Genomic DNA, 27,219 nt, shown 5'->3' with positions numbered 1-27,219 from the left:
AAAATATTTCACATTTCTAAGTGAATCCCATTCAGTTTAATTTAACAAAACACAGAAATAAGAACAATCCATTTCAATAAACATATTAGCTAAGTTAGTTTCCTAACATTGAGAAAGTGAAATATTTTTCTCTTGAGAATAAAGATCAATAATAATAAATATAATTGATATTTGTATGGCATTTTACCTACATTATCTCATTTAAATCCCACTGTTACAATGTGATGTATTTGTTTATTATTATTTTCATTTTATAGATGAGGTAAGCAAAGTTCAGAGAGCTTAAGCAGCTTGTTCAATGTCATACTGTCAGTAGAAGTCAGAGCTGGGTTTTGATCCCAGTTTGTGATCAATTTTCTATCCTAGGTACAAGCAATTATGGTGTTTTGAAGAAAGGTCATTCTCAGCAGGGGCCAAGAGAACAAACTCTGAGGAGGGCCTTAGGAAGGCACAGGCAAATCAACTACTATGTGTGCTGTCTAGATAAAATCATTATCACCATATGTGATTTCTATAAAATATTTGCTATGAACTGGGTTAAAAGAAGCTGTGCTTTTTGCAGCTTGAATTCCTCAAGTCCCATTAGTTACTCCTGGAGGAGAACCAGACTTCCACAAACACCTGTAGTAATTTCACATCTGTGTATTTGGTGGAACCCACTTCCCCCATGGAGGCATCCACTTTATTCAGGTCTAAAGGTTTCTTGAATAGTCACAGGAAGAGATATTTTTAGGGAACCAAATCCAGTTATCTCAGACTCATATAACAAAATGCCACATGTATTTTCTTCCCCGAAGCCATTCCTGCCTTCTCTCACTTTGCTTTAAAATTAGGAAGCCACAGTGACTCCATTGACATTCAGTTCACCATCTTCTTTTCTCCTGGGCTTCAGGGAGAAACTATGCTCATTAAAGGAGATTTAAATTATGGTGTGGTGAGGATGCTGTTGCCACTCACAGTTCCTTTCTGCAATATTTCAAACTTCAGTGCCTTAGCTGGTTACAGAAATAAATCTTTAATACTATTATTGCATTCATATTATTTCTTGTAGAGGTACCTGAAGTTACCCCTTGTCCAATGATGCAGCATTTATTGTAGTTCTCACATCTATCCCTATGTTTTTCTAAATGAAACAAAGTTCAACAGTATCAAATTTTGACAGCTTGGAGCTCAAATCTATCTTCTGTTTTGAGCTGATGTCCTGTCTTTCTTTACAGAATAATTTGTAGTGTGTTACCTGTCAGCGCCAGGATTGTGGATTAATTTAGTCATAAATTAAAGCTAGAGTTATAAAGTCTAGGGTAGTGATATATGGATTTCAAATATTTTAGGTAGATTATTTGTTTTAAATGAAATTTTCTGTGAGACTCAATATATTTTTGAAAAAAATAATGGCATTGCCATTATTAAAGCTCTCATTGTTGGGTGTCCCTGAGGTATGTCCCCTGAGTCTTCTCCTTACTCCACAGTGGCCTTGAAGTAACTCAATAGAACCCCCAAGTCTTCTAGAAGTTTGAAAATCATAAGAATTTAGGATTAGCACATAAGTACACAGCATTCAAGGCAGGGCTCAGAAACCTATGGTCAAGGATGGAGCTGGGGGAAGGAACAATGGGGCACTCTGGAATGGAAGCTCATTCAAGTATTGAGGAAATGTATGGACATGGCTAGAAGTCATACCCATGCAGGCAATTAAATCATAGCTTCCCACAAAGAGGGAAGGTTAAAGTAAGTGGTATTTTCAAGACCAGGCAAATAGAAAGAAGGACATGCAAGAAAGGAGAAAAGGCAGATCATTAGAAGTTAAAAACCAGAAGATTCCCCAAGAGCTAAGAAACAGATAGAAACAGGTAGGGAATTGGAGAAGAGAGAGAGAAATGAGTGAGGTGCCAACATTAGGTTGAGAACTTATATAAACAAATAAGGGATAGACTACAGGAAAAAAAAATCCTGCTGGGAAAGCAAGAGTTAAATGACTGAGGGTTAAAAAAGGGGGACTTATTTATGAAATTAATGGTGCCTATTAAAATGTCAAGTCCCACAAGGACATGGGGAGAAATTACCTTTGGAGAATAACTGTTTTGTGTTGTTGTTGTTGTTTTTGTGAGGGACCAGACAGAATAAGGTTAAATAAATAAAATATGCTGAGGAGAGGCTAATGTGGAGAGGAACCATCTGGCAAAAATCTCCACTATGCCCATACTGCCTTCTTGCTCAGTGCCCTTCCCTAGGGACCTTGGAACAGCTGTGTTGAGATACTAGACCCAGAGTTTTCATATTCATATCAAAAGTGAAACCCAAAATGTCTTCACTGCTGCTGATTAGAGAGAGCATTTGAGTGGTTCAATATTGAAAAGATTAGTGGCACATTGGACTCCCTTGCTTTGAAACACTCAACTCGTTATGAGTTTGTTTCCCAGTGCTACTCAGCTCAACTTTTATTTTTAAATCTTCCTGCTTTACTTCTGTATTGTCTCTACTGGTGATAAATACAGAATATAAAGGAAATAGTTTTTAAACATGCTTTTGAGCCAGGATTTCTGTGCTGCATGTTATGTTGAAAAGAAAAAAGGCTTTAAGGTCACCAAGTCTTGTGTGAAAATTTGTCACTTAGATGGGCAAACTACTTTTGCCCAAACTACCTCCCCAACCCCACTTTCATCATCTATACAATTGGAGTGATCATAGTTATCTTGCATGGTTGCTGTGAATAATAAAAGATGCATAGAAGGTAAAGCACTAACCATGGTGCCGGAAGCATAGTCTTTGCCTTATAAATGTTAGTTGTTGTTATTGTTTTTTATTATTACTAACTTCTCCTAATGAAAATATATACTTCCTAAGTTGATGCACCGATGTGTGTGTGTATGTGTGTGTGTGTGTGTGTAAAACTCATGTAAGTCTTTGATTAGTGATGGTCATCTGATTATTGTAAAAAAATTTAATTTAGCTCTGAGTAATATAAAATGCAAATTCTATATGTGTATCACCTAGAATTGTTCTTAGAACATGTCTTCTCATAGTTCATACTTTTGAAACTTCTAGAGGCTTTGGAGATAATATTGAGGACATGGGTCAGGGACCCTATTCCTACTTCTACTGCAATCAGAGAAACTCCATTTTTTACTGAAAAAGCATGGAACTTTTGTGCTAGGAGCCAAGGAAAGTAAGTGTTTCAAGGAGGAGGAAGTGATCAACGATTTCCAACTCTATGAGCATTCAAATAAACCCTGAAGATAATGTAAAGTTTCAAAAGTTCATTGGGATTTGTAGAGAAGGTGGGAATCCTAAGCAGTGGTGACTTTATGGCCATGGCCCAAAGTGTTCGGGGCAGGAGCCCAAGTGTCTGATCAATGGGATGCCATGAAACCATCTATCAGAAGCCATAGATAAAAAGAAACCAGAAGTGAAAGAGTAATCTTCCTGGCTCCTCACATCCTATTCTCTGTGGGGATTAAGTCCTTTTACTTTCTCTCATTTACTGGAAGAGGGAAAATAAATGCTATGGACTTTCTACAAGGTGTTAATTACAGAAAAAAAATCATGGTGGAGTGTCATACAGAGCAACTAGAGGATTAGACAGAATGGCAGAAGATCAGTGGTTGGTAAATCAGATGGATCAGTGATCAGGCAAGTTCTTGCATAGCAGTTAAATGATGCTACAATAAGCCAGGGCTAGAAGGTGGCTAGGGCTAAAAAATAGATTCAAAGGCAGTGATCAAGCAATGATTATCAAAATGAGACAAAAAGGATCAAACTCTTAGAAAGTAATCCAAGGAGCATCCCAGTGGGGAGAAGGGGTAGAGATCAAAGAATTAAGTTGGCCCCCAAGATCCCTGAGTACCTCTGTAGTTCTGACATGTCATTCTTCGGTGAACACACTATGAAGCATTGCCTTTCAAAATTTTGCCTTAGATGTGACCATGCCTTCAGGGATCATGTAGTCTACTAGAAAAAATAGGACAGGATCTAAGCAACAAATACAATTTATAGAGCTTGCTTTCAGGCATCCAAATCTCCTTTCCCACCCAAATATGCTGTCAAGTGGAAAGAATCTTATATACTTGCATAATGTCTGCTGTGATACTCCAAGGGGATCTGACCTTACACCTCAACTTTGTAGCATCAGTGACCTTTTTAGAATAATCGCACTATGTTTGCGGGTGCTTCTCAAAGGGTGGCTTACTGACCAACTACACTGAACTCACTTGAAGGACTGTATTAAAAGTGTGGATTAACTGACTGTCTACCAAATTATCTGATTTGGAATATTTTAGGACAAGATCTGGGAATCTGCATTTTAACATACTTACCAGATGACGTTTATCCACAAGTTTAAGAACTACTGATGTGTGAAATCGTCCACTCCATTGTTTAGGCTAGGACTGAGATGTGAAAAACTCCTTTCCTGGAGTGGATAGTATTCATATGCAACATCCTAAATACAGCTTACTTATTTAAACCCAAATGAGTGTAGATTGACAGCTACTAGATGATGCTCTTGTTTTTAGATACTTTTAAACAATTTTCACATACATTTGGATCCCATTTTCTTTCCTTTTTTCTAAGATTTTATTTATTCACTTGATAGACAGAGATCATAAATAGGCAGAGAGGCAGGCAGAGAGAGGGGAGAAGCAGGCTCCTGTGGAGCAGAGAGCCTGATGCTGGGCTTGATCCCAGGACTCTGAGATCATGACCTGAGACGAAGGCAGAGGTTTAACCCACTTGAGACATCCAGGTGCTCCTTGGATCCCATTTTCACTCTGAGTATGATCTGAGTGCAGAGGTCAGAATAGTGGACTTTTTAAAAAAAAACTTTTGTTTTTTAGTGGCTCTAAGATTCATTTACCATAGTCCCTGTGAGCACAGGCAGAATGTGTTTCATCTTATTTTTGTATAAGATGCAATGATGGAAAGCTGAGGGAAATAAACTCCAAATTTCCTCTCTTTCATAATCATGTTACTTGAAATTTGGGGAAATACCTGGGAGAAAGCACTAGAATTAGGAAAAAAAGCATCTAGATTATGACCAAGTACTAAATAATGAAAACATTGACCTCTGGATGGCTAGGATTGATCTTACAATAGTGGGGTAGAACAAAAACTGCCATTATCATAAAGGTGATTTAGGAATAGAAGTCTGACCTTTCTTCATTCTGCAAAAGTTACATTATTAATGATGCAGTAAATTATGACACTGCTGAAGTGAAATATTTTTATTATGTTCTGGGGTTTTTTTCTCAAAAGAAAATTCTTGATAATTTTATTTGCTTTTTCAGGGAGTCTAATAGGCTAACAAAACAGTCCAGATTATGAAATGCTAAGTGGCAGAACCCAGGCAAAGATAATGAAATGTTTCTAGAAAGAAAAAAAGAAACAAAAAAACCCTAAAAGACTATTTTGTTTTGGCCCTGTCCCTAGAAATATGACTAATTCCCTCACCTCCAAACCCTGCTGGGATGGTGCTTGGAAGGACTCTAAGAGGTAGGCTATTGTTTTGTTTTGTTTTGTTTTTTTCAAGATTTTATTTATTTATTTGAAAGAGAGCACGAGCAGAGGGAGGGACAGAGGGAGAGGGATAAGCAGACTCCTCGCCGAGTGGAGAGCAAGACATAGGGCTCAATCCCAGGACCCTGAGATCATGACCTGATCTAAAGTCAGATCCTTAACTGACTGAGCCATCCAGGCACCCACAGGCTATTGTTTTGAAGAAATGGCTTGGCTGTCAACAGTTACTTACAGAATATCTCTAGTGTATCCATTATTGTGGCAGATACTATATTAAGACCACCCTACTTTACTCCTTTTTGCATTTTTCTCTTAAAAAGGAACACCTGAACCAAGTGTTCAATGGGTTCAACAATTCAGTCAAATTGTGTTTTTGGCATTTATTAATACTTCCACCCCTTTCTACTCATTGCCTTTAGTTAGCTGAACTTAACCTGACAGCGCTCTGAATTTGGTGAGCCTGATTTTTGCATGTAGACATAGAATTTGGTATTCAAAAAAAATATGCTTAACAGAATATCTCATACTACTCAGCTTCAGTTGAATTGCTTGATTCACTCAACAAGCCAAACTGAAAACAGGAAAAACCCTGCTTTGGCTCATTCAACTTAAGGATTGAACTCCCAGACAGAATCAATCCTGATTAAATATGAGGCTAGATAAAACACAGTGCGAGAGGATCATTTCGAGGACTGATCAAGTGTGGGAAGGCACTCTTTATTGCTATTGAGATTTCAAGGCAGAACAGAAGCTAATAGTCTCTTTGGAAGTTATCTTGGGGGTAGGTGTGACTTCAGGGTCATAGATAAATAAAGATGATTGCCATCTGTAGACCCAGACACTGTACAGTCCCTCAACTCTGCAAATTCCCATTATGCCCATCCAACAAGATTTTATTACAGGTCAGTAAATAAGAGGGAAGGAGAGCAATTATAGCTGGTGCTCTGAGGTGGAAGGAAAGGAACAGGGCTGCATTTGGTTGTGTCATGATATGTTTGGCTTCAGGTTTGCATTTGATTAATCATGATTTGTTTCTCAGGCAAGTTTTTAGGTCTCCCTTCATAACGGACTCTTCAATCTACCTCCTCAAATGGCTTTTCAGTGCTTAACGAGCTTACTACAGTGGTCTCCTGTGAGGTAATAGCAATAAAGTTAAAAGGAGGAGAATTATGAATCACAAGCTTTGTTCACAGGCCATGGTTTTTCCCGGGTGTTAGCCTTAAGATGCTAATTAATGGGCACCTCATCAATCAGCTGGCAGATAGACACTTGCATGCTTGCTCAACCCAGAGGAGGATCTAGCCTCTGTAGCTGCATGCTACTTTGGGTTAATATTAATCTAACCACCATGTCTGCTTCTCTATTTATTCTAGTAGAATAAGAATAAGGTATAAGAATAAGGGGACACAACAAAAATCTGAATATAGGGTGGAAAGAAATCAGGTATAAAAAAAATAATAAGGCTGCTTATTGTCAGGGTCAAGGTTATGGTTTATAGGTAAGATAGGGTTACTTGGAGATATTTGCAACTTGTGTGAACATGGCAACGAGTCTGTGAAAACACACATGTGATCAATTACTTTGGGACCCTGGCTCCTTAAAAAATATAATCTTAAAAGAAAAAAAAATTAAAGTGTGGTATAATGACCTCAGCACTATATTTTCAACTCAGAGCTTACCCATTACTGTTGGTAATCCCAGAGGGTCATGGCCCAGTTAGTTAGCAGTGGCCTTTTCTAGTGGGAATATTGAAGTGAGGAAGTAATTATTGTGCTCTCATTGTAGGCCTAGAACCGTGTTATAAACAGTAGGAATCTGGGGAATAAAATAATAAGAAAGGCAAGATTCTTGCTCACAATTAGCTTCCACTATAATGGAGAGGAGGGTGGGAGTCTTATATACTAGATAAAGTAGAGAACAATGCACAATATCATTGATTCTTAGACTCTTAAGGGACCTTAGAAAGCATCTAAGTCAACCAATATTCTGATGCTTAAATATTCCTAAATCTTATTAGTTACAAGCTTGCCTGGTATCTTTTTAATTCTGGTGGTCATCTACGTGGTATTCAGACAGCTGAATTTTAATTTTTAAAATATGTATTTATTTATTTAATGTTAATTTATGTATTTATTTGTGAGGGTGGGGAGAGAGAGAGACAATGAAAGTGAGAGCATGGTGGGGAGGGCCAGAGTGAGAGGGAGAGGGATAGAAACAGACTCCTTGCTGAGCACAGAGCCTGTTGCAGGGCTTGATCTCACAGCCCTGAGATCATGACCTGAGCTGAAATCAAGAATTGGATGCTTAACCACCTGAGCCACCCAGGGGCCCCAGGCAGCTGACTTTTAGAAAGTAAGTTGCTTATGTAAGGCCCAAAATCAGCTTTCCTGGAGTAGCCGTCAAATTCTTCTTGAGACCACTCATCTCAAGTATGCTTCCTTCTTTCATGTGAAATTAAAAGTAGTAGTTATGCATCATGGAACCTTCTCTTAAAATTTTTCAAAAAACATCTTGTTCCTTCAACAATTCTATCTTAAGGCAATGAATAAACATATTATTTTGTGACACAAAGAGTCATTAATATAGAAGTTCAGAGAAAGGGCTGGATTGTCAAGGAAAATGAGGAAGTGTTACTTGAATTATTTAGTTCTCTGTTTTCTGTCTCTCTTCCTAGAATTTAAACTCTGTGAGGGCAAAGACTTTGTCTTATTTATCACTGTATTCCCAGAACTTAAAATTGTGCTTGATAAATAGTGGGAACTCAATAAAAATGGGATGATTTGGAGAAAGTCACCTGAGGAAAGTCTCTTTCCTCAGAATATAAACTATAAATTTAAAACCACTGTGTGAAAAGAGACTTACTGGGATAGGCTTGCTGCATGTAGTGAAGAATGGATGTAAGTACAACAGCTGAAAGAGCCAAAGTGTCCTGGAAAGTATATACCTACACAGTATGTAAACTAATGGCTGTAAAATTTGCCTAAAGATCTTACCTGCTGGAAATCTGCAAGGGAGAATAACCAAAGCATTTATTATAATTTTGGTATTCATTTCACTTTTGTACAGATTCTTACTGATTTTGAAATTATGAAAGAAGAGCAAAAGATAAGGGGATCAGAGTTTGTTGTTTTAGCCACCCTACCAACATTTGCCCCCTAAGGTTCTCCACTTCTTTCTGAAGGTAGTGTCTTCTTTAGCCGAAGACCACCAGGAGCATACTTTTAATTGAGTAAGTAGGATTTAATACTCATTGCAATGAGGAAGAACAGAAACCATGGTGAACCATGGGGTTCTCAGTGAGGGAACATTAGAAAGGACTTATTACAGGTGATTTGAGGGAGGGCCCAAGGAAGACAGATTCTCTCTGACTTGGGTGTTGTCAGGAAGTGGGGACAATTCTATCATTGGGTATCTCCATAAATCTTATCTACAGAAAGGGCAGGCTAGAGTTCAGACTGAAGTGATAAATGGTAAAGAAGACTTGGCTACTCACATTAGCCGGGAGAGAAAGATATTTGGTATTTTGTGGTTTGGGAAATATTCATATTTTTGTTTGTGCTTAGATGAAAATTATAAAGTGGCCTGTTTCTTTATTTTGGTCACAGACTGATGTTGTCTGATATTAGCATTCAATGAAATTGTTTATGCCCAAAAGGGAAAAAAAAAACCCATGGTCTACCCATGAGTGCCAGGCCAGCTTCTAAAAATACCAAAGCCAAAATGTCAGGCCTAGTCCCAGAAATGAGGGCTTTCTTATCACGAAAAGCGTGAAAACTGGAGGTGGCTCCTACCATGGCAATATTTTCTCTTCTCCAAATGAATCATTCACCAGGCACTGATCCTACCATCAACTGAGGGAGAGTAGTGCCCAGGGGATTTTGCTAATGTATAATCCTGATCTCCTTGATTAATTTTTGTTCTTTATAGGACTAACAGATAACCTATAGGTATCTACAGTATTTTGTCATAGTTTATCTGTGGTCTCCAAGATGACTTTGAAGCACATTCACAAAATTGCTCAATGTGGCCACTTTCTTCCTGTTCACTGTCCCAAGTGTTACTCTTCATCTTAATCATTTTTGAATGAAAAAGATACAAATACTTTCTGCTCCACATACTGGACTCCCTCCCACTGAGCACAGACTAGTTGCCGTGTATACCTACACAGCCTCTACTGCTGCAGTTGTAAAGACTATTAGTGCTCACTGGGAATTCATTCTGCGTAATATATTAGGCCATGTTTTACCTTTCAGTTCATTTAGGAATGTCCTCCCTTTGTTGTAGATGATTAATATCATTTGACCACCTGCAAAACATTGTAAACCAGCTGGTAAAAAGGTATAAAGAGCAATTAATTTTTACTCATGGTAGGTCTTCTGAGCAAGACTTTCTGGGTCTTGTATAATGCTGTTGTTTGGACAATGATTAATTAAGAGAACAGAAAATATATTCAGTGGAACAACCTCTTCCTGCTTCCCTCATGTTTCATGATTTAAGACAATTTCACTGTGTACCCTTCCTATGAAGAGTGAGCTTTCCAATGCTAAGACTCTGTGTTAATTATAGGGAATCTTCTGATTCTCATACATAGATTGATATGTTTACAGAAATACAGGTCTTGCAAACATAATTGAGCCCTAGAAAGATCTATAACAATGGAGAGAAGATGGGTTAGGTGATGGAGTTGCTTGAAGTTGCAGACTGGGTCTTGGGAAAGAAGAGTTGATTTGCATGGAGCGGCCAGATTGATTCCATTGCAGCACCTGAACGAATAGGAAACTCTCAGTCTTTACCTGTCACCAGACCATAGAAATGAGCCACAGAAAATCACTTGGTCATTTTTAAAATTTGAAGTATAATTGACATACAATGTTACATTAGTTTTGGGTGTACAACATGGTGATTCAACTACTCTATATGTCTGTTGTGCTCACCATAAATCTAGCTACCATCTGCCACCAAACAATGCTATTAAAATACTGTTAAAACTGTGCCACATAAGGTTAATGAAGTTATAACTAGCAGAAAGTTTAAAGTTTGTCTCTCAGAGAACTGTTTCCCTTAATCAGCTATTGTCTTTTCAGACTCCACTAACAAACTCACTATGTCTCTGCAGAAGGCTGGACTCAAGATCGACTGACACTGTTCTAGCCTATAAACAAACAAGGCCCTGCATTCCTTACCCGAGATAACAAGCTCAAGACCCCATTCAGAGAATGCCCATAGCCCCCTCTCCTTGTCCTAAGATAACCTCCTGATATCAGGAATTAAATTTTGCCTTGTTCTATAAGTGTCCACACCAAAGTGGACATGAGATATATGTTACATATATGTTTGCTTAGCACACATTCTCCATCTTTCCTCATGAATAGTCATAAATTTCCTTGTCCTTTTCATCAATGTGCATGTAATCTCAACCACTGTGATTACAAAAAAAAAAAACCCAAAACTTGTCTGGGTGCCTGTGTATCTCAGCAGGTTAAGCAGTTGACTCTGGTTTTCAGCTTAAGTCATGATCTCAGGGTCATGAGATTGAGCCCTGTGTTGGGCTCTGCATTCAGTGTGGAGTCGGCTTGAGATTCTCTCTCTCCATCTGCTTCTGCCCATCCCTGTCACACTCTCTTACTCTCCCTCTCTTTGCAATAAATAAATAAATCTTGAAGAAAAAAAATTCTTCTCTCCTCCTTTGGAGAGGTGGATTTGAAGTTTGCCCTCCTATCTCGTTTGGCTGCCTCTCAGATAAATGCTTTCCCTGCAGCCTACCTGATGTCTCAGTGACTGGCTTTGCTGTGAATCAGGCAGACAGACTAGGGTTTATTACACCATTGACTATATTCCCTATGCTCTACCTTTCATCCCCACGACTTACTCATTTCCGTAATGGGAAGCCTGATCTCCCACTCCCTTTCATTCATTTTGCCCATCCTCCCCTCTGGCAACAGTTTGTTCTCTCTTTCTGCTTTCGTTTGTTTGTTTGTAAAATTTTTTTTTTTTAGGTTCCATATATAAGTGAAATCACATAGTATTTGTATTTCTCTGTGACTTATTTCACTTAGCTTATACCCTCTAGGTCCATCCATGTTGTCACAAATTTCAAGAGCTCGTTCTCTTTTACGGCTAATATTCCTATCTATCCATCTATCTATATATATAAACTTGGTCATTTTTTATCTACCTAGTAACACCATCAAAACAGTTTCAGAAAGAAATGATAACATGGTATATGTTTTTGGTTCCTTCCCATTTGTCCAACCTAGATCTTAATGTCTCCAAATCTTCCTTTTCCATTTCACACTTGCAAAGGGAACTTTATTTTATTTCTTACTGAGGCAAAATGGATTATAACCTTATATTAGTTTTGGGTATACAACATAATAATTCAATATATGCATATGTTATAAAGGGATCACCACAGTAATTCTAGTTAATATATGTCACAACAGAATTAACACCTTTCACCTTTTGTGCCCACCCTCACCCCTTCCCCTCTGATAACCACCAGTCTGTTTTATGTATCTATAAGTTTTGTTCTGTTTGTTCATTTTTTTATATTCCACATATAATTAAAACCACACAATATTTGTCTTTGTCTGACTTATTTCATTTAGCATAATACCCTCAAGGCCCATCCAAGTTGTCACAAATGGCAAGATTTCCTTTTTTTTTATGGCTAATATTCTGTTGTGTATATTTACCACATTGTCTTTATTCATTCATCCATGGATAGACACTTAGGTTATTTACATATGTTGGCTATTGTAGATAATGCTGCAGTGAACATAGTCATGCATATATCTTTTCAAATTAATAATTTGCTTTCTTCAGATAAATACTCAGAAGTGGAACAGCTGGATAATATGGTAGTTCTATTTTTATAGTTCTTTGAGGAAACCTCATACTGTTCAAATAGTAGCTGTACAAATTTATATTCCCACCAAAAGTACATGAGGGTTCCCTTTTCTCCACAGCCTCTCCAATACTTGTTATTTCTTATCTTTTTGGTAATAGCCATTCTGACAGGTCTGAGACATCTCACTGTGGTTTTCATTAGCATTTCCCTGATAATTACTAATTTTGAGCATCTTTTCATGTACCTGTTGGATACCTGTTAAGTTGCCTTTGGGAAAATGTCTATTTAGATCCTCTGCCCACTTTTTTTTTTAAGATTTTATTTATTTGTCAGAGAGAGAGAGGGACAGAGAGCAAGCACAGGCAGACAGAATGGCAGGCAGAAGCAGAGGGAGAAGCAGGCTCCCTGCCGAGCAAGGAGACCGATGTGGGACTTGATCCCAGGACGCTGGGATCATGACCTGAGCCGAAGGCAGCTGCTCAACAAACTGAGCCACCCAGGCATCCCCTCTGCCCACTTTTTAATTAGATTATTTATTGTTTGTTTAATTTTAGAATTGTATGAGTTTTCATATACTTTGGATATAAGCCTTATTGAATATATGATTTACAAATATCTCTTCCCATCCAGTAGACTGCTTTTTAAAATGTTTAAAAAATTTTTTGTATTTTATTAACATATATTATTAGCTTTAGGGGTACAGGTCTGTGAATTGCCAGGTGTACACACTTCACAGCACTCACCATAGCACATACCCTCACCAATGTCCATAACCCAAACAACCTCTCCCTCCCTCTTCACCCAGAAACCCTCAGTTTGTTTTGTGAGATAAAGAGTCTCTTATGGTTGTCTCCCTTCCAAACCATCTTGTTTCATTTTATCCTTCCCTACTCCACAACCCCCCAACGTTGCCTATCAAATTATTCATATCAGGGAGATCATATGATAATTGTCTTTCTCTGATTGACTTATTTCATTCAGCATAATACCCTCTAGTTCCATCCGCATTGTTACAAATGGCAAGATTTCATTTCTTTTGATAGCTGCATAGTATTCCATTATATATATATACCATATCTTCTTATCCATTCATCTGTTAATGAATATATAGGTTCTTTCCATAGTTTGGCTATTGTGGACATTGCTGCTATAAACATTCGGGTGCACGTGCCCCTTCGGATCACTACATTGGATCGTTAGGGTAAATACCCAGTAATACGATTGCTGGGTCATAAGGTAGCTCTATTTTAAACTTTTGAAGAACCTCCATGCTATTTTCCAGGGTGGTTGCACCCACTTGCATTCCACCAACAGTGTAAGAGGGTTCCCCTTTCTCCGCATCCTCACCAGCATCTGTCGTTTCCTGACTTGTTAATTTTAGCCATTCTGACTGGTGTGAGGTGGTATCTCATTGTGCTTTCGATTAGTATTTCCCTGATATGAAGTGATATGGAGCACTTTTTCAGGTCTCTGTTGGCCATCTGGATGTCTTCTTTGCAGAAATGTCTATCCATGTCCTCTGCCGATTTCTTGATTGGATTATTTGTTCTTTGGGTGTTGAGTTTGATAAGTTCTTTATAGATTTTGGATACCAGCCCTTTATCTGATATGTCATTAGCAAATATCTTCTCCCATTCTGTCAGTAGTCTTTTGGTTTTGATGATTGTTTCCTTGGCTGTGCAGAAGCTTTTGATCTTGATGAAGTCCCAATAGTTCATTTTTGCCCTTGCTTCCCTTGCCTTTGGCAATGTTCCTAGGAAGAAGTTGCTGTGACTGAGGTTGAAGAGATTGCTGCGGGTGTTCTTCTGAAGGATTTTGATGGATTCCTTTCTCACATTGAGGTCCTTCATCCATTTGAATCCATTTTTGTGTGTGGTGTAAGAAAATGGTCCAGTTTCATTTTTCTGCATGTGGCTGTCCAATTTTCCCAACACCATTTGTTGAGGAGACTGTCGTTTTTCCATTGGACGTTCTTTCCTGCTTTGTCGAAGATTAGTTGACCATAGAGTTGAGGGTCTATTTCTGGGCTCTTGATTCTGTTCCACTGATCTATGTGTCTGTTTTTGTGCTGGTACCATACTGTCTTGATGTTTATAGCTTTGTAATAGAGTTTGAAGTCTGGAATTGTGATGCCACCAACTTCGGCTTTCTTTTTCAATATCTATCTGGCTATTCAAGGTCTTTTCTGGTTCCATATGAATTTTAGGATTATTTGTTCCATTTCTTTGAAAAAATGATGGCATTTTGATAGGGATTGAATTAAACGTATAGATTACTTTAGGTAGCATAGACGTTTTCACAATATTTGTTCTTCCAATTCACGAGTATGGAACAATTTCCTTTCCTTGTGTCTTCCTCAATGTCCTTCATGAGTACTTTATAGTTTTCTATAAAGTACAGGTTCTTTGTCTCTTTGGTTAGGTTTATTTCTAGGTATCTTATGGTTTTGGGTGCAGTTGTAAATGGGATTGAGTCCTTAATTTCTCTTTCTTCTGTCTTGTTGGTGGATAGATATGCAACCGATTTCTGTGCATTGATTTTTTATCTTGACACTTCACTGAATTCCTGTACAAGTTTTAGGAGATTTGGAGGGGAGTTTTTTGGGTTTTCCACATAAAGTATCATATCATCTGCAAGAGTGATAGTCTGACTTCTTTGCTGATTTGGATGCCCTTAATTTCTTTTTGTTGTCTGATTGCTAAGGCTAGGAGTTCTAGTACTATTTGAATAGCAGTGGTGATAATGGACATCCCTGCCGTGTTCCTGACCTTAGCAGAAAAGCTCTAAGTTTTTCTCCATTGAGAATTATATTTTCTGTGGGTTTTTCATAAATGGCTTTGATGATATTGAGGTATGTACCCTGTATCCCTACACTTTGGAGAGTTTTGATCAAGAAAGGATGCTGTACTTTGTCAAATACTTTTTCCAGCGTCTATAGAGAGTATCATATGGTTCTTTTTCTTTCTTTTATTAATGTGCTGTATCACATTGATTGATTTGTGGATGTTGAACCAAACTATCAGCTATGGAATAAATCCTGCTTGGTCGTGGTGAATAATCCTTTAGTGTACTGATGCATCCTTTTGGCTAGTATTTTGGTGAAAATTTTCGCATCTGTGTTCATCAGGGATATTGGTCTGTAGTTCTCTTTTTTGATGGGATCCTTGTCTGGTTTTGGGATCAAGGTAATGCTGGCCTCATAAAATGAGTATGGAAGTTTTCCTTCCATTTCTATTTTTTGGAACAGTTTCAGGAGAATAAGAATTAATTCTTCTTTAAATGTTTGGTAGAATTCCCCTGGGAAGCCATCTGTCCCTGAGCTCTTGTTTTTTGGGAGATTTTTAATGACTGCTTCAATCTCCTTCCTGGTTATGGGTCTGTTCAGGTTTTCTATTTCTTCCTGGTTCAGTTTTGGTAGTTTATAAGTCTCTAGGAATGCATCCATTTCTTCCAGATTATCAAACTTGCTGGCCTATTGTTGCTCATATGTTCTTTTAATTGTTTGTATTTCTTTGGTGTTGATTGTGATCTCTCCTCTTTCATTCATGATTTTATTCATTTGGGTCATTTCTCTTTGCTTTTTGATAAGTCTGGCCAGGGGTTTATCAATCTTATTAATTCTTTCAAAGAACCAGTTCCTAGTTTTGTTGATTCATTCTATTGTTTTTTGTTTTTGTTTTTGTTTTGTTTTGTTTTTGGTTTCTAAATCATTGATTTCTGCTCTGATCTTTATTATTTCTCTTCTCCTGCTGGGTTTAGGCCTTCTTTGTTCTTCTTTCTCCAGCTCCTTTAGGTGTAGGGTTAGGTTGTGTATTTAGGACCTTTCTTGTTTCTTGAGAAAGGCTTGTATTGGTATATATTTTCCTCTCAGGATTGCCTTTGCTGTGTCCTAGAGATTTTGAACCATTGTGTTCTCATTATCATTTGTTTCCATGAATTTTTTCAATTCTTTAATTTCCTGGTTGACCCATTCATTCTTTAGAAAGATGCGCTTTAGTCTCCGTGTATTTGGGTTCTTTCCAAATTTCCTCTTGTGATTGAGTTCTAGCTTCAGAGCATTGTGGTTTAAACATATGCAGGGAATGATCCCAATCTTTTGGTACTGGTTGAGACCTGATTTGTGACCCAGGATGTGGTCTATTCTGGAGAATCTTCTGTGTGCACTAGAGAAGAGTGTGTATTCTCTTGCATTGGGATGGAATTCTCTGAATCTATCTGTGATGTCCATCTGGTCCAGTGTGTCATTTAAGGCCTTTATTTCCTCGTGGATCTTTTGCTTGGAATATCTGTCCATTTCAGTGAAAGGGGTGTTAAAGTCCCCTACTACTATTCTATTTTTGTCGATGTGTTTCTTTGAGTTTGTTATTAAGTGGTTTATATGGTTGGTTGCACCCATGTTAGGGGCACAGATGTTTAAAATTGTTAGATCCTCTTGTTGGACAGACACTTTGAGTATGATATAGTGTCCTTCCTCCTCTCTTATTATAGTCTTTGGCTTAAAATCTAACTGTTCTGATATTAGGATTGCCACCCCAGCTTTCTTTTGATGTCCATTAGCATGGTATATTGTTTTCCACCCCCTCACTTTAAACCTGGAGGTGTCTTTGGGTCTAAAATGAGTTTCTTGTATATGGCATATTGACGGGTTTTGTTTTTTTATCCATTCTGATACCCTGTGTCTTTTGATTGGGGCATGTAGCCCATTTACATTCAGGGTAACTATTGAGAGAGATGAATTTCATGCCACTGTATTGCCTGTAATGTGACTATTACTCTATATTGTCTCTGTTCTTTTCTGTTCTATTACTTTTAGGCTCTCTCTTTGCTTAGAGGACCCCTTTCAATATTTCCTATAGAGCTGGTTTGGTGTTTGCAAATTCTTTCAGCTTTTGTTTGTCCTGGAAGCTTTTTATCTCTCCTTCTCTTTCCAATGATAGCCTAGCTGGATATAGTATTCTTGGCTGCATGTTTTTCTTGTTTAGTGCTCTGAATATATCATTCCAGTTCTTTCTGGCCTGCCAGGTCTCTGTGCCTCCCGGAGGGCTTTCTGGCAGGGTTTGGACGCGAGTGCTCGTGATGTGGAAGTCTGCTGCCAATATAATATTTTTACTATTGTATGTAATAGGCCTCTTGTCCCGGGCTGCTTTGAGGATTTTCTCTTTGTTGCTAAGACTTGTAAATTTTACTATTAGATGACAGGGTGTGGACCTATTCTTACTGATTTTGAGGGGAGTTCTCTGCGTTTCCTTGATTTTGATGCTTATTCCCTTTGCCATATTAGGGAAGTTCTTTACAATAATTCTCTTCAATATACCTTCTGCCCCCTTCTCTTTCTTCTTCTTCTGGAATCCCAATTATTCTAATGTTATTTTGTCTTATGGTATCACTTATCTCTCGAATTCTCCCCTCATAGTCCAGTAGTTGCTTTTCTCTCTTTTGCTCAACTTCTTTATTCTCTGTCATTTGGTTTTCTATATCACTAATTCTCTCTTCTGCCTCATTTATCCTAGCAGTAAGAACCTCCATTTTTTTTATTAAATTGATTTATTTATTTCCAGAAAAACAGTATTCATTATTTTTTCACCACACCCAGTGCTCCATGCAATCCGTGCCCTCTATAATATCCACCACCTGGTACCCCAACCTCCCACCCCCCGGCCACTTCAAACCTCTCAGATTGTTTTTCAGAGACCATAGTCTCTCATGATTCACCTCCCCTTCCAATTTACCCCAACTCCCTTCTCCTCTCTAATACCCCTTGTCCTCCATGATATTTATTATGGTCCACAAATAAGTGAAACTATATGATAATGGACTCTCTCTGCTTGACTTATTTCACTCAGCATAATCTCTTTCAGTCCCGTCCATGTTGCTACAAAAGTTGGGTATTCATCCTTTCTGATGGAGGCATAATACTCCATAGTGTATATGGACTACATCATCCTTATCCATTTGTCCGTTGAAGGGCATCTTGGTTCTTTCCATAGTTTGGTGACCGTGGCCATTGCTGCTATAAACATTGGGGTACAGATGGCCCTTCTTTTCAGGACATCTGTATCTTTGGGTTAAATACCCAGGAGTGCAATGGCAGGGTCATAGGGAAGTTCTATTTTTAATTTCTTGAGGAATCTCCACACTGTTCTCCAAAGAGGCTGCAACAACTTGCATTCCCACCAGCAGTGTAAGAGGGTTCCCCTTTCTCCACATCCTCTCCAACACATATTGTTTCCTGTTTTGTTAATTTTGGCCATTCTAACTGGTGTAAGGTGATATCTCAATGTGGTTTTAATTTGAATCTCCCTGAGGGCTAGTGATGATGAACATTTTTTCATGTGTCTGACAGCCATTTGTATGTCTTGATTGGAGAAGTGTCTGTTCATAACCTCCATTTTTTATTGCATCTCATTGATAGTTTTTTAAAATTTCAGTTTGGATAGATTGTAGTTCTTTTATTTATCCAAAAAGGGCTTTTATTTCTCCAAATAGCATTTCTCTAATATCTTCCATGCCTTTTTCAAGCCCAGCTAGCACGTTCATCATTCTGAACTCTAGATCTGACATGTTGCCAATGTCTATATTGATTAGGTCCCTAGCCTTCAGTACTGCCTCTTGTTCTTTTTTTGGGTGTGTGTGGTGAGTTTTTCTGCCTTGTCATTTTATCCAGGGAAAAATATATGAACGATAGAAAAAAATACTTAAAGGTTGGCGAAGACCCCAGGAAAATGTGTGTTAACCAAATCAGAAAAGACCCCAAATTGTGGGGCGAAGAAAGAAGGTAAAAAGAAGTTCAAAATAAATAAATAAATAGATAGATAAATATTAGGCTGGTGAATAGAACAGTGCCACCCCCTTGATTTTGGGTGTATTTTCGTCTCTTGGAAGAAACTACTCCCAAAATTTTAAAGATAGAAAAACCTATGCATACACACACACACACACACACACACAAATAAGGGTAAACACGATGAAGGGATGGGATATGAGTGTAAAGATGAAAATTTTAAAAAATTCTAAAAAAAGAATTGATAAGATAAGTTGCTTGGGAGAAGAAAGTGGAGAGAATTTGCTCAGGCTGGAGACTAGAACAAAACCCTGTGCTAGATTTAAGGTATATTTTGATCTATTAGGAGAAGTTGTATCCCACAATTTTTTAGAAGAAAAAATCCTGTATGTATACAAAAAGTAAAGTTAGATGCAATGAAGAATAAAATATGACTATAATAATGAAGGTTCAAAATGATTTTTTAAGAAAGGTATTGTTAAGATAATCTAGTTAAAAAACGTTAAACAAGGAAAGAGTAAAGGTTTAAAAAATCAGAATAAGAAAAATAAATAAAAATTTTATTAACTTTGCAAGACTAAAGAATCATGGGGAGCAAGCCATGAATTCCACGCTTTGCTTTCCCCTCCTCTGGAATTCCACTCTTCTCCTTGATCAGTGAGCTTGGTCTTGGCTGGATGTTTTTGCTGATCTTCCAGGAGAGGGGCCTGTTGTTGTGATTCTCAAGTGTCTTTGCCCGAGGTGGAATTGCTCTGCCCTGGGCAGGGGCTGGGCTAAGTAATCTGCTTGGGTTCACTTTCAGGAGCTTTTGTTCCCTGAACACTTTCTGTAAAGCACTGGAGGATGGGAATGAAAATGGTGGCCTCCCAATCTCCAGCCTGAAGGAGTCGAGAACTCGGGGCCCTACTCCTCAGAGCACCATTGGAAAAAGCATTCAATCACTCCCGTCTCCCTGGTCTCTGGTGTGCCTCGAGCTCACCTGGCCTGTGACCAAGCATTTCTGTCTCTGGCACACAGCCCCATTTGGAGTCTCCAAAACCAGCAGATTCCTGCCTCCAGAAAAGGAAGGTGAGTCTCCCCAGATCTGCCAAGTGTGGGACTGCTCAAAGAGCAGTGGCCTGATTGTGCCACAGATCACAGTTTAAGGTAACCGCGAGTTGAGAGCTCACTCCTCGGCTCTGTTTCTGTAGCTGGCTTTCCCACTCTAATACCTGTGGGCTCTGCTACACTCAGACACCCCCAATCCTTCTGTGACCCCACGGGACCTGAGACCACACTGTCTCCATGAGGGCTCCACCCCTGCTTAGCCTCTGGAGCGAGGTCCCTCAGTGGAGGAGACTTTTTTAAAAGTTCTGATTTTAGTCCTCTGTTGCTCCACTGCTTGCCAGGAGCCAGCCCCTCCCCCCATGGTCTATCTTCTTGTGGCTTCGAGTTCACTTCTCTACAGGTCCTACCTTTCAGAAAGTGCTCAATTTTCTGTTTTTAGAATTGCTGTTCTTCTTCTCTTCAATCTCCTGTTGGATATGTAGGTGTTCAGGATGTTTTGATAAGTGTCTAGCTGATCTTCTGCTACCTGATATCATCTCAGCCTGCTACTTCTCCACCATCTTGACTCTTCCCCGCTTTTAAAATTTGTGATAGTGTCCTTCATTGTGCAGAATATTTTTAGCTTAATGTAGTCTCATTTGTTTAATTTTGCTTTTACTGCCATTGCTTTTAGAGTGAGATAAAAAAAAAATTTACCAACAGCAGTGTTAAGGAGTTACTTCCTATGTTTTCTTCTAGGAGTTTTATGGTTTCTGATCTTACATTCAAACCTGTAATCCATTTTTAGTTAATTTTTGTGTATGGTGTATGATAGTGTTCTAGTTTCATTCTTTTGCATCTGGCTGTCCAGTTTTCCCAATACCATTTATTGAGTAGTCTCTTCTTTCCTTATTGTATATTGTTACCTCTTTTTAAATAAGTTAATTGACCATATATGTGTGGATTTATTTATGGGCTCATTATTCTATTATATTAATTTATGTGTCTGTTTTTATGACAATACCATACTATTTTGATTACTATAACTTTGTAGTATAGTTTGAAATCAGGGAACATGATCCCTCCAGTTTTGCTCTTCTGTCTCAAAATTTCTTTGACTATTTGGGGTCTTTTGTGCCCCCATATAAATTTTAGAATTATTTGGTTTTTTAAAATATTTTATTTATCTATTTGACACAAAGAAAGAGATCACAATTAGGCAGACAGGCAGGCAGAGAGAAGAAGTAGGCTCCATGCTGAGCAGAGAGCCTGATGTGGGGCTCAATCCTAGGACCCTGAGACCATGACCCCAGATGAAGGCAGAGGCTTAACCCTCTGAGTCACCCTAGGTGCCCTAGAATTACTTGTTCTGTGAAAAATACTATATACTGCCCTTTTTTTGTCTTTTCTTACAGTCTTTGTTTTAAAGTCTATTTTGTCTGATATAAGGCTAGCTACCCCAGCTTTCTTTTAACTTGCATTTCCATGGAAAATCTTTTTATTTCCCTTTGCTTTAAGTCCATGTATGTCCTTAGATCTGAAATGAGTCTCTTGTAGGCAACATAGAGACGAGTCTTGTATTTTTTTTTTAATCCACTTAATCACTGTATGTGTTTCGATTGGAGAATTTAGTCCACTTACACTTAAAGTATTTATTGATAGGTATGTACTTATGGCCATTTTGCTAATTGTTTTATGGCTGTTTTATAATTACTCTCTGTTCCTTCTCTTGCTCCTTTCCCCTATGGTCTGATGAATTTCCTTACTGTTATGTTTAGATTGCTTTCTCATCTTTTGTGTATCTCCAAGATTTTGCATTGTGGTTACCATGAGGTTCACATATGTCTGTCCGTCTATCTTTCTATCCATCCATCTATCTGTATATCTATCTATCTATCTATCATCTATCATCTATCACCTATCATCTACCTATCACAGTCTAAGTTGGCAGCACTTAAATTTGTATTCTGAAAACTCTACATTTCTATTCCTTCTTCCTCATGTTTTGTTTTTGATCTTTTTATTTTGTGTACTTAACTAGTTATCAACTTAACTAATTATCATGGTTATAGTTAATTTTTACTACTTCTGCTTTTTAACCTTCATACCAGTTTTATAACTGGTTAAATAACTACCCTTACTATATATTTGCTTTTACCAGTGAGATTTTTCACTTTCATATGTTTTCTTTTTATTGGTTAGTGCCTTTCTCTTCAGCTTAAAGAAGATCCTTTGCCATTTCTTATAGGGCTCATTTAGTGGTGATGAACTCTTTTAACTTTTACTTGCCTGAAAAACTTCTTATCTCTCTTTCAATTCTGAATGCTAGCCTTTCTGGGTATAGTATTCTGAGTTGAACGTTCTTTACTTCAGCACTTTGAATATATCATGCCCCTCTATTCTGTCCTGCAGAGTTTCTGCTGAAAAATCAGCTGATAGTTTTATGGGTATTTGATTGTACATCATTTTTTTTTCTTGGCACTTTTAAAATTCTTTATCTGTAACTTTTGACATTTTAATTATAACATGTCTTCATGTGGATCTTTTTGGGTTCATCTTATTTGGAACTTTCATTCTTCTTGGATATGTTTCCTTTCCCAAGTTGCAAAGTTTTCAGCCATTATTTCTTCAAGTGAGTTTTTGGCCCCTTTCTCTTTTTCTTCTTCTGGTGATGTTATTCTGTTCAGTATTGTCTCATAGGTCTCTTAAACTTTCTCTGCTTTTACATTTTTTTTCTTTTGGCTTTTCTATTTGGGTGACTTTCACTTTCTTGTCTTCCACATTGCTTATTTGTTCTTTTAATTTAGCTAGTCTTCTATTGAACCCATCTAGTAGATTATTAGTTCACTTATTATATTTTTCAGTTCTGTGCTTTCTGATTTTTATTTTATTATATTTTGTATCTCTTTGTTGCAGTTTTCAATGTGTTCATCCGTTTTTCTCTGAGTTTGGTGGGCATATTTATGACCATTACTTTGAACCTTTTATCAGAGGTTTCCTTATCTCCATTAAGACCTTTCTCTGATGTCTCATCTTGTCCTTTCATTTGGGATATATTCATCTCTTTCTTCATTTTGCTTGACCCTCTGTGTTTCTATGTATTAGGTTAAACTGCTACCTTTCCCAGTCTTGAAGGAGTGGTCTTATGTAGGAGGTGAAACTTATTGTGCAAACTTGTCCTAGCTCTTGGCTATCTCTTGAACATTTGTTATTGTCTAAGTAGCCTGATTTACTCTTGACAGACTCCAGTTGTTGAGGGTGTGCCAGAATTTGCCAATGCTCTGAAAGGGGTGATCTTTGTCAGCTGATTGAATTCAGGTTGATTGAAAGATTCAGACTGATTGAAAACCAGATCCTCAGGCAGCATCTTTTAAAGTATGCAAAAATATATAGTCCTGTAGACTGCAACCATAGACCCTGGTGACTTCCACTTCAGGAGATCAGAAGGTATCTCCTGAATGACACTTGTAAGAACTGAAGCTTCAGATAAGTGTATAAGCTCATTTCTTGATGAGCTTATACCAACAAGCTGTGGTGAGGCCAACAGAGGGCATACAGATAGTTCTCTACCTATGTTCTCCCTGAGAATACCTCAGTAGCCTTTAGACGTGTGGTAAATCTGAAGTTCGTCCCTTAGGTTGAAGATCTAGGACATTTAAATGAGCCTTTTCACATACAGACTGTGGGTATGTTTAAGTTGCAGTCTGTGCAAACCATAAGAGACTCTTAATCATAGGAAACAAACAGGGTTGCTGGGGGACAAGGGATGAGGGGATGGGGTAACTTGGTGACAGACATTAAGAAGGGCACATGATGTAATGAACACTGAGTGCTATATACAACTGATGAATCACTCAGCTCCACCTATGAAACTAATAATACATTATTTGCTAATTAATTGAATTTAAATTTTAAAAAGTTGTAGTCTGTGTTATGCCCTAGGTATGGTATCCTGTCGTTCTGATTGCTACAATCCTGTGGGGCCCAGAAGAACAATCTCCTCTGGTCACCAGAGCCAGGCAATTAACAGGTGTCCCCTGCATGGACTGTGCTCACCCAGTGGCTTTAGCAAAGCTGCAGGAGAGTGTTGGTGGTAGGACACAGCCTGTGGCTTTGGTGAAGCTGGAGTTTTGAGAGTAAGGCCATAGTTTTAGCAATGTCCAAGAAGAATGCTGGGGGTAGGGCACATGTACAGCTTTACTGAGACTGGAGAAAATTACTGAGAGTGAGGCATACCCTCAGCTCTAACAAATTTGTGTCTGTACATGTCCTTCTGCTCTAGCAAGGTAGAAAGAGAGTACAAAAAAACAGCACTTTCAGCACTGTCTGAGGAAAATCCCAACTAATTTCTGCCTGTCCACCAGATGCTTTAAGATTAGCAACTGAATCTCCTTCACATATAATACAATTGCCTCTCAAAATGATGTCCCTACACTAGTTCCTGGGATAAGTGAGTTCATGTGTGAGCCCCTCAAAAGGAGTATATCAGGTCCCTACAACCCGGTAGGTCTCCTGGATGTAAGCCTTATTGTTTTTCAAAGCTGGATGTATTTGAGGCCACATCTCTCTGGTGCAGGTCCCAAGGATTGGGATGACTTATGTAGGGCACAAACCTCTTGCTCCTAAGGGAGCTCTAGGCCATGAGATCCTTCCCTATTGTGTGTTATTATGCCAGGGGTGGGGTTTTTCATGAGACTGCATCTCTGCCTCTCCTACCCATCTTGATGTGGCTCTTTCATCCCTTGTTTTGGAAGAATCTGTTCAACTAGTTTTCAGATTTTTTCCAGAAGGAATTGTTCAATATGTAGTTGTAGATTTGGTATGTCCATGGGAGTAGATAAATTCAGGTCATTTTGCACTATCCAAAGGGACCTCTTTTAAATCACCTAAGAACTTATACAAGCCAATGTATGTTAATGCTGATAAGGAGTTATTATAGTTTGCCTTCTATGGATATTTGTATTTTAGTGCATGTGACCCAGAGTGTCTTATTCCAAAAGAGTAACTCTAAGGGTGGAATTTCAGGAGTTCTGTTAGGTTAGAGATGGAGACACCTTTAGTTTGAGAAGAATCCTAATATTCCACATACCATAGCATTTAGGCTGTCACAGACTTAAGCTATAAATGAAGTCTGGTCATACCATGTAAACAAAACTTTTAAGGAGACAGTGTCATGGGACTACCTTAAAAGTCAGCAGAAAATAATCAGAGGGAATGATGATTAATTTTATATGTCATCTTGACTGGACCATGGGGTGCCCAGATATTTGGACAAACATTATTCTGGGTGTGTCTGTGAGGATGTCTCTGGATGTAACTAAAATTTCAGTGGGTAGACTGAGTAAAGCAAATTGCCCTCCCATATGTGGCTAAGTCTTACCTAATCAGTTGAAGATCTGAATACAGCAAAAGGCTGAGTAAGAGAGAACTCCTCCAGGCTGACAGTTGAACTGAGACATTGTTCTTTTCCAGCCATCAGATTCAGACTGAAACATTGGCCCTTCTTGGGTCTTGAGCCCGTCAGCTTTCAAACTGGAACTTACACCATTGTCTACCTTGGTTCTTAGGCTTTTGGACTCAGACTGGACATTGACTTTCCTGGATCTCCAGCTTACTGGCTATAGGTCTTGGGGCTTCTCAGCCTCCAAAAATGCACGAGCCAATTCCTTTATAAAAATAGGCTTTGTTTCACTTGAGAGCCCTGTTGAATACAGAGAATTTACTCTTTTCTCAAAAAAAAAATGGTAGGACTTTGTATAATTAGAAGAAGAATTCAGTAAAAATATTTTTTCAGGTTTTCCTACTTGCCATAGTTATTTCAACTTCAGATTGAATTGACTAATCAATTTAGGGAAATACTAATTTGGTCAAATAGCTGATATGTTATACTGCAACAATCAACAAATTCAGGCAAGCTAGTAATTTTAATCAAACCACTATTCATCTTAGTTCTTATTAACTAACTCAAACCTTTCTCAGCTGGTCAAGATAATAAAAACCAGCCAAGGAAGATGTTTAAATTACTCTATCCTATGTATGAACTGTATAAGCTACTTAAGAGATATAATAAAACATCATCAGGGAGGTACAAAGGGCAAGCTTTGGCTGATATGACTGAATCAAGCAAAGCAGTCACAGTGGTTTGTCAATCTATGACTATGTTTAATCCAACAATGGGTAAGTTTAGTTCATCTTTCATTTTGATTCATTTTGAATTATTTGACTGATCACTTTGGCTGAATGAAACATCCAATCCCATAACTTCCTAAGGATACATACCTAGAATGGGTTTCATGTTTCAAATCTAATTAACACAAAACCATAGACATAGATAGCACACATATAAAGGGTATGAACCCCAAAGATAGTTCAGGGAAACTATTACCTGATTGAGCCAAATGCTGTAATAAGTGTAATCTGGTTCCTTCAGTTCCCCAAAATGGAAAAGACCCCACTGAATAGAATCTATACAGGAAAATAGTATTACACAGTCAGGCTGGTTTGTTGGTCATCTCTCACTGCCAGTATAAAACCAAATATTTAAAGCAATGTATCAGAAAAAGTAATAAAAGAGAAAAATGGTTACAACTTCCTACCTGATCTCAAAAGATTTTATTCATAAGAAGAGAATCCCATATCCTGAAGAAACATTAATTCGATTCATGTTCTATTCCTTTGAGGATTACAGTATAAATTATTTCCCCATTGCCTGGCTCCTGCCCTGAATAAATTCCAAAGACTTTTTTTTCCTCAAAGAAAAGCAAATTAAGATTTTTGCTTCTCTCTCAAAAGCTAACCATGTCACTGCTGTCCACAATGGTGTCAGAATAGAAATTGAATACCATACATAGGCTGTAAAAGACCAAACCAAAACAAAACAAAACTACCACATTTTTTCAGGGTTTTGGGTTATGTGAATAAAAGCCACTTGGAGTATAACATAGACAAAAATTCAGAGACAGAGTGTGCAGATGCAGTCTTGTAATTTTCTGCTTTGAGGATTCATGTGGTTAATGCTTAAATCCAGGCTGACGTCTCCCTGCCATTTTGC

The sequence above is a fragment of the Mustela erminea genome, chromosome X (genome assembly GCF_009829155.1).
Source record: "Mustela erminea isolate mMusErm1 chromosome X, mMusErm1.Pri, whole genome shotgun sequence".
In the NCBI taxonomy this organism is placed as follows: Eukaryota; Metazoa; Chordata; class Mammalia; order Carnivora; family Mustelidae; genus Mustela; species Mustela erminea.
This window is presented reverse-complemented; position numbering follows the sequence as displayed.